We start from the raw sequence: 12,537 nt of genomic DNA, 5'->3' as shown, positions 1-12,537 counted from the left end.
GCCCTGTCCCGACAGCCCATCGGCATGGGGGGCGGCCAAGCTGCCCTTGCTGAAGTTATCATCGCCCTCGGATGTCCAGGGGCTGAAGCCAGCCCCCAGGCAAAACGGCTGCCAAGTGGTTGAGGGGCTGCGGGGAGCGGAAGAGCCTGTGTGAAATCAGGATGGGGAGCAGAAGGCAGGTTTAGTGGTTTCGAGGGGCATGCAGTAGGGAGCCGAGGAGGTACAGAGGATAGTGTGGGGGTAGGCCGTGGAGGGAATCAGAGGTCAGCTTGCGTCAGCCTGTGGGTGGGGAAGCACGGGGGAAAGGTGGTGGTGCCAACTCTTGGAAATTGGTTGTGACAGAAATGTTGCTGCTGGGTCAAGACAACAACAGGAAATGGATGACAGTTCCCCTATCTTAGGGATGAGAAGAGGGTAAGTACTGGAGTCTTTATCTGAGCAGGCAGGGAGAGGTGTGTGTGGTTTTTGAGTTCATTAACGATTGACTTTTCAATCTGAAATTATCACACACATATTGGCAAAGGAATAGAGGTTAAAATGTCAAAACACTAAAAATATTACTTGTAATTTTAAAAAATCATGATTTTTATGGGCCAGTTTCATTATGGGAGTGGGGTTGACCCCTTATTTTTGATCTCTTGAGGTTGGCAATACTGCATATGCAAAATTTTACCAAGGCAGCCTGGGGCACAGGCACATGCAAATTAGTTCTGAATGGGGAAGTAACACTCCACCCTCTAGAAGTGTTTCTGATATGTGCCAGTAATCACAAGGTGTATCTCCAAGGTACAACAGTCTTTTGCATCAGGTATTGAGGGAGGGACACTTGTGCAGCATCTGTGAGATGTAATCTCTGGCTAATCATGGATCCTTATCCGAATCAGTTACTAATTCCCAAACCATTTCAAGTTCTCCTGTTGCTTTTTGTGCACATCTGTTGGATTTTATGAACATCTTTATGTTTCTGTAAGTGCAGAACTAGTATAATACTTAATATTGTCAGTAGTCTCAGTTACTTTAATGGGACTATTCATGGTAGTGGGTCCTCTACCCAGGAGTAAATGTTCACAAGACGAGACTCATAACCTGTGTTTATCAGGCAAATGACAAGCCAGCTACTCTGAGAGTTTCAATCAACGCTCCAGATCCTGATCTGGATAGGGCAACTTTGGACTGAAAGCCGTCCTAAGGCTGGCTTAGACAATACTGAAGGATTTCCCCAGGTAGTTAGGAATTCTCAGGTGACCTAGTGCAGGGGTTCACAACTTTTTTCTTTCCAAGCCTTCCCCAACTCCTCAACATGCTATAAAAATTCCATGGCCCACCTGTGTCACAACTGTTTTTCTGCATATAAGAGCCAGGACCAGTGTTATGGAGTAGAAAGCAGGGCAATTGCCCAGGGCCCTGCAAAGCTCCTTTACTCAGGCTTCCACTTCCGCCCAGGTAGTGGGACTCTGGGGCATCAGCCCCTGTGGGGCTCCAGAGCTTTAGCCGTGAGCCCCAGGAAATCTAATGCTGGTCCTACTTGGCAGACCCCTGAATCTTGTTTGTGGCCCCCTGGTTGAGAATTGCTGTAACCGAAAGACACTGTTGCACCTTGCAGCTGTCCCAGCTTCCTACACAGGGGTTGGCAAGGGGGCATGGTTAGGGATCTCTTATGACCCAGCTGCCAGAATGGTCATTCAAAACTGTAGTCAGCATAAATTAGATCAACCATCAGGCTTCTTTAATTTATGTTGGGAACTGGTTCAGTTAGTGGACCAACCCAAAACTGGATGAGTGCACCTCCTCTTACACTGTGCCATAGGATCCGAGATGAGAGCATTTTGGTAGAGTGTATTGGTTGGGAGACTGCTATGAAGCTCAAATTAGATTATTGTTAATATAATGCTTCAATGGTATACAGTGCTCTATAAAGCCTATGTAATTATAGAATCATGGAAGATTAGGTTTGGAAGGGACCTCAGGAGATCATCTAGTCCAACCCCCTGCTCAAAGCAGGACCAATCCCCAGACATATTTTTACCCCAGTTCCCTAGGTGGCTCCCTCAAGGATTGAATTCGTAACCCTGGGTTTAGCAGGCCAATGCTCAAACCACTGAGCTATCCCTCCCCCTTGTATGTGGTGACACTGTGATGCTGCATTGTGATGTTTGAGTCTGAGCCTTCACCCACAATCAGGCTCACCTTTCAGTTCTACCAATGAAATGAGAACAAATGATGGTGTAAGAGAGACCTCTAGTGTCTAGTTAGGCTAGTCACATATCTCTTTTCTTTTAAATAGATTCAGGAAAGTTCATATTTGCATGTAGATATTTTTTTCTGATTAGACTGTAGATTGTACAATCACTTCATGTTGTGTTAATGGTACAGAAATGCCATTTTATTAAAGTTAGGTTAATAGAGTGGAGCTGTATGTATGTAACCATTAATAACCAATATTCTCTCTTAATAATTTTAAATTAATACAATCTGATAATGTAGTATTCTGAGACCATAAAAATATTGCTAGAATGTATCATAACCACATAATAGGGCAAATACAAATACTACATATTAAAGAGGCACAAGTTTGTGATTATTTCTTTTGTCATCTAGACTTTCTACAGATTTCCATGTAAAAACACTTTTTCAATATTATTATTATTGTTTCACTTAGTGCTGTAGCAGCTAGGAGCCCTAATAATGGGCCAGAACCATTTTATGCTAGGCACTGTACTAACAGAACAAAAAGATGGTCCCTGCCACAAAGACTGGACATTAATGTCAATGGTATGGTATGCAAGATATTCTGTATCAGTAGTACCTGAGCAATTTGGAATTTTTAGATTGGAAATCATTTGATAGCTTTTAGTGTGTTTCAGCCAAAATCTGTCCTTGATTGTGCATACACGGCTCCCACTAAAGTCAATTTGGACCTAAAGAAGCCACTAGCGTGTTTTGGGGGTTTATTTTTTGGTTTGATTTGGTTTTGCTTCTATGTTCAAGTCTCATCCTGACAATGCAATGTAGAGAATCAGATGTCAGATACAACTAACTGCAGGTTCTGAACTCTCCTGCTTTATAAGCTGTTGACACCTCAAGTTTAGCCATCTTATACCGCAGTGTTTTTTTCAAGGTGGGTGGGACAGCACATTAGTACCTGGTTATAGATAGGTAACCTGTGCCACATGGGTATGTAGGTGAGTATCTTGGACTATACACTCCCTTCCGGGGGAGGAAGTGTATTTTCTGCTGTATTCACACCTTGGAAAGTATTCCATGATACTGTACCATGTTGATGAATGCCTCCTAAATGCTGTGCTAATTTTAAAAACAAACACAACCCACTCTTCTTTTTACCTAACAAGCAACAGTTTATGTAACAATGAACAAGTTTCTCAGGGTATGAAAGGATTTGTGGCTGATCCTCACCCTCTCTATCATAGAGCCTTTGTAATTAGAGCTGCTGAAAGCTGTTTGCTTTTAGAAAAGGGTTTTTTTTAACCTCTCTAATCCCTGCAAACGAGCCCCCAATTAGTGTAGCTATGACTTTGGAGCTTGTCAGTGACACTCCTTGATTGGCCAGCGAGTGCTACTAGTAGAAGCTAGCTCTCTCCCTATGATCTTGCATGCTGCCCTTGTTATGCTGCCAGCCTGGCAACCAAGGGTCATCTTAGATCTCTGGCATAGACGGAGCATAGCACTGCTACAACAAAACCACCAGCACAATCCATTTCTCCTGTTTTTAATTAAATTCCTTCGAAACTCAAGAGCATGGACGGCTTTTGCATATGTATGTGTGCATATGTGGAGTTTGTTTACCAGGCAAAAACCACTCAGTTTTTGTCCACAAACAAAAAAATTGTTACAGGTGTTTTTTACCTGAGGAGGCTTCTCTTCATAGCTGTAGTAGTTTCTCCCTCCCATTAGTCCCTGTTTTGAGAGAGGGAGCTTTGTATCCTAGCAGTGCCACTCCTTAATCAGTCATGGGGGTTCATTTAACTGAAACACTGCTCTCTTTCTCCTCCTGAGCCTAATGCTGAACACCCTCAATTTCTACTTAAAAGAATGGGAGCTGAAGTTATAAGATATTCAGCACTTCACAGGCCTCTAAAGTGCAAAAGACCTGGTTCTTGCACAAATTGCAGTGTTCACTGATGTGGTATAATTGCTAGGTTTCCAAACTAGTCTCCATCTAAATTAGTGGTTTAATAACCATTCATAACATTTATACAAATGCAAGGAGAAGGAGAATAATGGGGAAGACTCCAAAATGCCTATGGAAGATGCTGTTATTATTTTGTAAAAATATTCATGAATTAATCCTAGAGGTCTTTTTGGTTGGTTGTTTTTTTTAAGCTGGAGTGGGCTTGCAATGGAGTCCTTGCTTGGTTTATGACTCTTTCTATGACTGAGTATGACTGCTTGTAATAGTTGTCCTCAAACCATTATTCTAGCTTGTTCTTTTGTGGACCAGTCAGTTATCTGAATTATAAAATCATGTTGAATAAAACACTGGAAATTCTGACTTGCCTTTGTTTTCCATTTTATCATGTGGCATGCTGTCAGGGGTTGTTTTACTTTGCTCAGTTTGGGGTAGGGTACTATCATAATGTCTGTTTTTGATACATAACTCTGATCATTTGGGAGGGCAAATGTGCTTTGTGTTCTTTTATCGTATCTGAGGTTTACATTTCTCTTTTTATAAAATTGTTTCCTTGCATTTGTTACTGTAGCACAATCAACTAGATTAGCTCTTAGTAGTCTGAATCATATACTGCCACATTTGTTTTGTAGGCACTGTGACAAAGTTCCTCCTCTGCCTTGGTGGGTCCTGTGCTTATTGGCAGGTTTGCCTTTCTGAAGATTAACTACCCTTTGGCGAGAACCTAGAAGCGGATCTGCTGCCACCTGGCTCCCCTCTCACTGGGAAGGACAAAATCAAAAGGGCAGATATTTATTTGCATATTAGTAAGTGCAAATTAGTCATCCTTGATTTTGGTTATTTGTTTTTGAGTAGTAGAGACTGTCTGAAAAATTCACCAGAAGGTTGAGAGATTAGGCATAAACTATGTTCATAGAATTTTGGTAGTTTGTTTTTGTTTCTGAAATTCAGTGCCCTTTATCTTGAAGAAAACATTTTATTACTAATCACATATGCTGAAAATTGATTGTTCTATCTTGTAAAGCAACGCACCAAGATACTAATATCTACTCACCTCTGTTTAAAGAAGAAATAAGAGGATTCTTTTTATTACTGGAAATACTTAAACACTGCCCTAAGTAATGTTCCACTATTCAGCCTCTTTGTTTATTAAAACTGTTTTTACATTGCACACTAGATCATTTACTTCAGCTAAGTGGATTTTCTGACTGAAGATTTATACAGAGAGCGAGAGAGCGTATAATTTTTAGCAAGACATCAGTGACCCTGAAGTCACAACTGATTTACATGTAACTAAGAACCAGCACTAATCCATTTCTTATTAATTTTCTTTATAATATTATCTAAGGCATTTTGCCAGACCAGGAGAGTGTGTCATGGTACTGTAGCTCATATCTTCAATTTACAGGAACAGCGAGTTTCACTGTACAAAAGTAATTATCTATACTTATATGTATCCCAAGTTCCAATTAAGATTTCCTAAAACTAGCTGACATTACTTGCAAAAGGAATTACTTCTTTCAGTGAAGCTGAATAAATTATTTTCCATATAATAGCAACGATCTTTCAGCATATAAGGCATCATTAATAGTCAAGATTATTTGAGTGTATAAATATGTACAATTATATTATGACTAGAAAGAGAGAGAGAATCTCAGCATATTTTGGCTCCTGAGACAACAGACAAACAGTAATATAGCTTGTCACTTTCTAGTGGTGGTGAACACTTTCCGGTGTTTTATTTCTAAAACTCATGTCTGCATCACGGTTTTTTCCATGATGCATAGGGTAAACCAATAAACCATTCACTTCCTTTTTGATGATGTTACAGGCATAGGAGGAGTCTGCTTCCACTGATTGACAACACAGGCTTCACTGTTCCCCATTAGAACAGGAATGTATGCTCCCTTTTCATCAACAATAGGATCTGTTGTACAAATTCTGAAATGAGTATGGCACATCACTTTTTAGACCGCAATCTTTCCTTCTTTAACCAATATTGTCATGTGGGGGGGAAATTAAAAGGAATACAAACTGCTTGATACTTTTTACTAACAGTGCTAACTACTACAGGTCCCTAATATCAAGTCTTTTCTTTATCTGCAGAGATGACAGATGGCCTTTGATAAGATTTTCAAGTAATGCTGCTTTTGCCAGAATGCGATACAATTATTATTACATTTTGCCACTAGCTATAAGAAGTGCTGTAAGTAACGCATGGCACCTTCATGCAACTTGGCAATCACAGCTAAAGACCTATACCAAAAGCAGAAAAAGTTTTGATTAATATTATCCATAATAGTTTCATAATGGCAGTGTTATTTGCAAAACAAAATCAAGCTAGTATTTGAATGAATGAGTTCTGTGTCTCAGGTTATTGTACTAATCTGTCTCTTATTATTATTTGTATGCCAGTAGCACCTATAGGCCTAAATTGAAATCAGGGCCCCACTGTGGTAGGCATTGTATAAATACAGAATAAGAAACAGTTCCTGACCCAACAAGCTTGTAGTCTACTTATATTTCCTCTCTTTAACACTAAGTAAACCATTTAATTTAGGCAGTAAATGGACAATCTTCTCATCCCTTGAAGACCTGGACTTCACAGATGATGTTGCTGTCCTATCACATACCCAACACCATATACAAGAAAAAACAATTTGACTCAATGCATTCAGCCTACAAATTGGACTGAAAATCAACCACAATAAGACATATCATGACCTTTAATATTGCCTCACCGTCACCAGTATGAATAGAGGATTATGTTCTCATCAATGTAGAAACTGTCACATACTTGGACAGCACCATCAGCCAGGATGGTGGAACAAGCCAGGACATTCAAAACAAAATCAGTAAAGCCAGGAACACCTTCAGGAGCTTAAATACAGTCTGGAAATCATCAAAATACACCAAAACCAAACTCAAGATTTATCAGAGCTGCATACTTTCAACACTACTTTATAGTGCAGAATGCTGGGGAATGAGAAAGTATGGCATGTCCAAACTGTCTTCATTCCATACAACCTGCCTCAGAAAAATCCTCTGTATCTTTTGGCCCAGAACAATATCAAACCAAGATCTATTGACACAGTGCAGCCAAGAGGATCTGAGGACCATCATCGCCAGGAGGCACTGGAGATGGATTGGCCATGTGCTTCAGATGGAAACAGATTCCATCACCAGAGTAGCAATAAGATGGACACCTGAAGGCAAGCGAAAACAACATGGCAAAGAGCTGTGGAAGCCAAGCTGAAAAACCTAGGGCACAACTGGGGAACCACTGAAAGACTTGCCAGAAATAGATAGGAGTGAAGGAGCTTCATCACTGCCCTAAACACCAGAGGTGTAATAGAAACATGATGATCATGAAACCATTTAAGTAAGAATTTTTTTAAAAAATGGAGTCCCACCTGCATGTGAGAAAATGTGTGCATGCATGCAACCCTCATTTGTACATAGAAATATGGCAATTACATATTCAAACTGTTTGCCAAGAACTTATTTGTATACCGAATAATCCATTTTGTTCACCCAGGAGAGTTGGATATGCATTTTTCCCAAAGCACAAATTGACATCCAATTTTTTAAAAATTTGTCCTACTGATTCTCCCTCCAGCTTCAGGCTATGGATGACAAACATAAAGTACATGGCATGGTCTTGGCATTTTGCTAATGTAGCCCTTGTACTGCTGTGTTTTGTGAGAAGACCTTTCAGTGAGTCATAGCTCACCAAAGCTTAATGGTGACCTTACAATGAGAGGGAAGTAGGTTTATGCTTTTTGCTTCTTTGTGAAGTACAACATAAAGAAGGCCTGAAAGGTCTGTGAAAAAGGGTTTTGTTTTTCATGTCCAATTTTTTTTCCATTAGAAATTCAGCTCTTGTTTACCTTGATTTTCTTGTACATACATGCATATATAAAACACCAATCCACAAAGCAGAAAAAAATATGGGCCTTCTTTATGCATTGTAAAGAAGTAAACAGGCACAAATTCAATGTTTGTTCCAGCTCATGTTGCCTTTAACACAGTGTACAGAATGGCAGTATCCTAGCTTCTACAATTAACAATAAGTGCTGTTCTCACCATTTAGTTGAAATTTTGTCTTTGAGAAGTTTGTAAAGTGTTGTTAGTATGTAAAAGAAAAGATATCCCTTTACTTCTTTACCCAAACATGGAAATACTTACCTCTTCGCAAATATAAATTACTGCTTCTCAACACACCTAGATGTCTGTGCTGCTACTATACTGCTGATGAAGCTTATCTTTTACTATCATTTTGTATTAGTTGTCTGATTCAAATTAAAAATGAAATTAAAAAAATCTGGGTTTTAACAACAAAATGAAGAAATGCTGTTGTTATGAAATAGCAATAGGTATTAAATATTCATGGCTTGTAGTCAGTTAATCAGAATCAGTAACCCTGTTGCTTAGCCACAGTTTTCCCTGGCTTTTTGCTATGCCTATACTAAAGAAACTTTGATATGAAAACTTGCAGTTTATATGTTTATTGGTCTGATATGTTGTCAGGTAGCACACACATTTAGCACAATATTTTTCTTGTAGGCTATACTTATTATCTTCATCAGTATTAAAGTTATTTATTTTTGTCCATTTCTGATAGGATTGGTGCAAAAATATTTACTACAGTTGATTAAGATGAGTGCCTTTCTGTGATCAGACTTCAAACTTAATTTAACTGGAGCATTTGCTTCAGCAATCACATCAGCTCATGCTCAAACAAAGTCCACTTGCTTATCATTCATTTCAGGGTCCGGTTTCAAATTGCCTTTTGCTTTTGCTCCCTCCTTGCGCTGGCTGTAATTCATTTCTTGGAATTTTTTCTCTCTCACTCTCATTCCCTTCCTTCTTTCCCCATTCATCTGTAACTGGCCTCATCTCTGTCTCTCACCAGTCTTACCACTATAGTAAAAAAAACCCTTCTCTTCCTCAGTTCCTACCCTCCAGAGTTATCATAGTTAATGCTAACATAAATTTTGGAAGTGATATTAAACCTTATGCTTCAGGGTTTAAACCAATATCTAACTACTAGGGATTAGGTGGCTTCTTGCATCTTGCTCTGAAGCATCTGGTTCTGGCCACTGGCAGAGACAGAACACGGGACTAGATGAATCACTGGTCTGAATCATATGACTGTTCTTAGAACAGCATGCCTGTGCCCCTGTTCCCCTGTGATTTTCAAATCCTATCTTAAAACATCACTTTTCTGTCTTGCCTATTCAATACCTCTTAATTTTTCTCTTCTGTGCTATTATTAATTATTGCTCCTGCTGTTGATTCCTGGGACAAAAATTTCTGGAGTCAGTGGCAGACCTGTCACATTAAGGGACCCCAACTCTGGAATTCACACCTCTCCATGGGTCACCAGGGCCCAAATGTAGCACACTTCAGTTTTCGATGCAAACGTATTTATTTAGTGTAGCATGTTTAATTCCAAGTTTAGGTGTTCATATTTGAGTGTTTTTTAATTACTGACAATATCAATATTATAGATGGTGGCAGCAGCTTTGTTTGTGTTACCCACTCAGGGGACTTGGTGGTCTTGGGATGGAAGAACAGCACTGGCCTCCATTCTTGATGTGACCACAGACTTCCTGTGTGATTTTGGACAAGTCACATTGGTCAAGTATCTAGTGCATAACCTTTGAGATGCTTAGGATGTGATTTGAAGAGGTATTGAGCAACTACATCTAGTTCAAATTAATGAGCTGTGCTCAGCACCTCTGAAAATCAGATCCTGGGTGCTGTAGCACCAGAGCCATAACAAGGTTGAGGTGAGTGAGGCACTTGCCTCGGTCGCGCAAAGCAGAGGAGTGCAGCTCTACTGCGATCAGCGGCGCTTCAGCAGTAGCTCTACCACCTCCACTTCTTCGGTGGCAATTCGGTGGCAGGTCCCTGAGTCCCTGTCAGAGGGAAGGACCTGCCACCAAATTGCCACCGCCACTTCATTCATTTTTCAGCAGCAATTCAGCGGCGGGTCCTTCCCTCCGACAGGGACTCCAGGACCTGCCGCCAAATTGCCCAAAGCTCACTCCTCTCTGCCTGTTCCCTCCCCCACACAGTCATTCATCCTTAAGGCAAGAGAAAAATGGGAGGGGTATAGTGTGTGTGTAGGTGGGTTGTGCAGGGGATATAGTGTGTGAGGAGGGGGTTGGGCAGAAGGGGAGTGCTAGACAACCACATAATTGATACTCTGTGAATCACTTTTCTGCCCACCCCTCTTTATTTCCCTGCAGAGTCTGGCCTGGGGAAAAGCAGCCCCAGCTGACCGGGAATTCAGCCCCTCCACCCCAGCCGTCCAAGAGCTGTGCTGGGCTGAGTGGGTGCTGCCCTGGGGCATGGAACAAAGGCTGCCATTCCCCCTGCCCCTTTGCTGGGTGACCTGCGTCCCCCCCCAGCCAGCTGTGGTAGGGGAACAATCCACTGGCTTGTTGGGCTCACACTGCCTGGAGATTGTGACCAATGAATCCCAAACATGTCCCCCCAACCCCTCCGTTCTGTGCAGCCTGCCCAAACACGGACCTCAGGGGAAGAAGTGGAGCAGGTAGGAAGAGGCGGCATGAGTGTGGGGCCTTGTGGGGAAGAGGCAGAACAGGATGGAGTACGTGTGGGGCCACAGTCTGGGCACCCGGTGGCCCCCACACACACGCATTTCTAGAGAGCTTCTGGTACTACTGCACAGAGCACAAAGGTGGCAGGCTGGCGTGCCTCTAAAGGGAGGTGACCTGTGCCGTATATGGCATTTGCCCCCTGCATGGCCAGCCTTTTTAATTTGGGGAGGCTTAGCCTCCCCAAGCCTCTGATACACGCCACCCATGAATTTATGTAAATTATAGTTTCAATTTTGCATATGAACTCCTAGCTATTATAGTGATACATGCTTTCTAAAGCAAGAAAATAATACTTAGGGGTCTGATTCTCTGCTCCATCACACTTATATGATGCTGGTAGAGAATAAAATCCTAAAAGTCTGAATTATAGGAGACAGTATGAACAAAGACCCTATACAAAATAAAATGTTATAATATAAGAGTCATATGTAGAATGAGAAGAAATGGGCCATGCTTTACACAGTAATCAATGAGCCACATTTCTGGCCTGTGTAAATCAGCATTGTTCCATTGAGGTCATGCTGATTTATCTTGCCTGTCCTCTTTAATAATTTTACTACATGTGCATGGTATAACACATTCAATTTTTCCCATAAATAGAAATATCGTATTCCTCGTTCCAAATAATTTTTTGGTCCACAAACAAGTTCCCCTACAGTTTCTTTAAAAACAATTAAATGCATAACAGTTGGGATTTAAATAGATTATGCCATTCCAGTCACTAATTAATTTGTGACACTTTGTGTGATCTTTATCTGCTGTATATTGATTATGGTGCTAATCTGTATTCAATGGGCATTTTATTTTATTTTTAACAGTAACAGCTACTGAGCTAACAAATGTACTGTATTTTTCCTATTAAAATAGTGGAAGGCTACACAGTTTCCAGCTGGGAATACATGTCACCATACACTATTTAGACTACTTCCACAATTCCCCAGAAAAATATCAATTTTTATTAAAATCACAAGGCTTATTCAACTAAACAACTAGAAAAGTTTACTCAAGGGCATTTCCTAAAAATAACATTCTAGCGGGTAACGAGAGATCTGCGTGTGCACACACAGACTTCTTGTATTGCCTAATATTATTGTTTAGTCTTGGAGTTTGTTGTGTTCTGTAATCAAATGACTGGCTTCTTACCTGAATCATCTGCCAAGGAAATGTTGGTGAAAGTGCTGTCTTCCTCTTCCAGAGGTACCTCCATTTTGTTTCAGTTTTTCAAACAAATTTGTTTCACAAATGCATCAAATAATGGCATTTGTCACCCATATTTCACCTTGCATGTGACAGCTCTTGTTAAATCTTTAATGATTCCATCCACCAAATTGGTGCTACCTGATCCTTCCAGTAACTATATACGTCTTTCTTTCAGTGTGATCTCTTGCCTGAACCTTGAGCTCTTTCCCGGAAATTGTTAAACTACAAAGTTAGAGTTACAACAGCTTGATCAGAAACATGCAGAGCAAACACTATTGTTTCAGGCTGGCTGTGTGACAAGTACTGTACTTTCTGCATAATGAGGTTTCTTTTATCTTTTCTTTTCAAGACAGGAAGAGGTATAGGAGAAAACCCAACTTTAAGAGCTCAAATAGGTAATTTTACTTGTAGCCCAAGCAAATGCAATGATCAAGTTTGGGAGCTTCAGATTAAAAGCCTAGTCCTTCAAATAATTAATCACATGAGTGATTTTACTTACATGAGCAGTCCCATCAAAGCTAATAAGACTAGTTGCATGAGCAAATTTACTTGCATGTC

At 40.6% G+C, this 12,537-nt stretch overlaps 1 protein-coding gene across 1 annotated transcript in view; it reads left to right on the top strand.

Annotated features, from left to right (window-relative positions):
• Nucleotides 1–298: 298 nt before the first annotated feature.
• The window catches only part of MAML3 (mastermind like transcriptional coactivator 3), a 460,796-nt gene continuing 448,557 nt past the window's right edge, over nucleotides 299–12,537 (top strand). Inside the window, exons 1-2 of the mRNA XM_050946244.1 lie at nucleotides 299–414; nucleotides 4,780–4,953. The gene's annotated coding sequence lies outside the window, so the exon portion shown is untranslated. The remainder of the gene's footprint in view (nucleotides 415–4,779; nucleotides 4,954–12,537) is intronic.

This window comes from Gopherus flavomarginatus, chromosome 3, assembly GCF_025201925.1.
Source record: "Gopherus flavomarginatus isolate rGopFla2 chromosome 3, rGopFla2.mat.asm, whole genome shotgun sequence".
Taxonomy (NCBI): Eukaryota; Metazoa; Chordata; order Testudines; family Testudinidae; genus Gopherus; species Gopherus flavomarginatus.
This window is presented reverse-complemented; position numbering and strand designations above follow the sequence as displayed.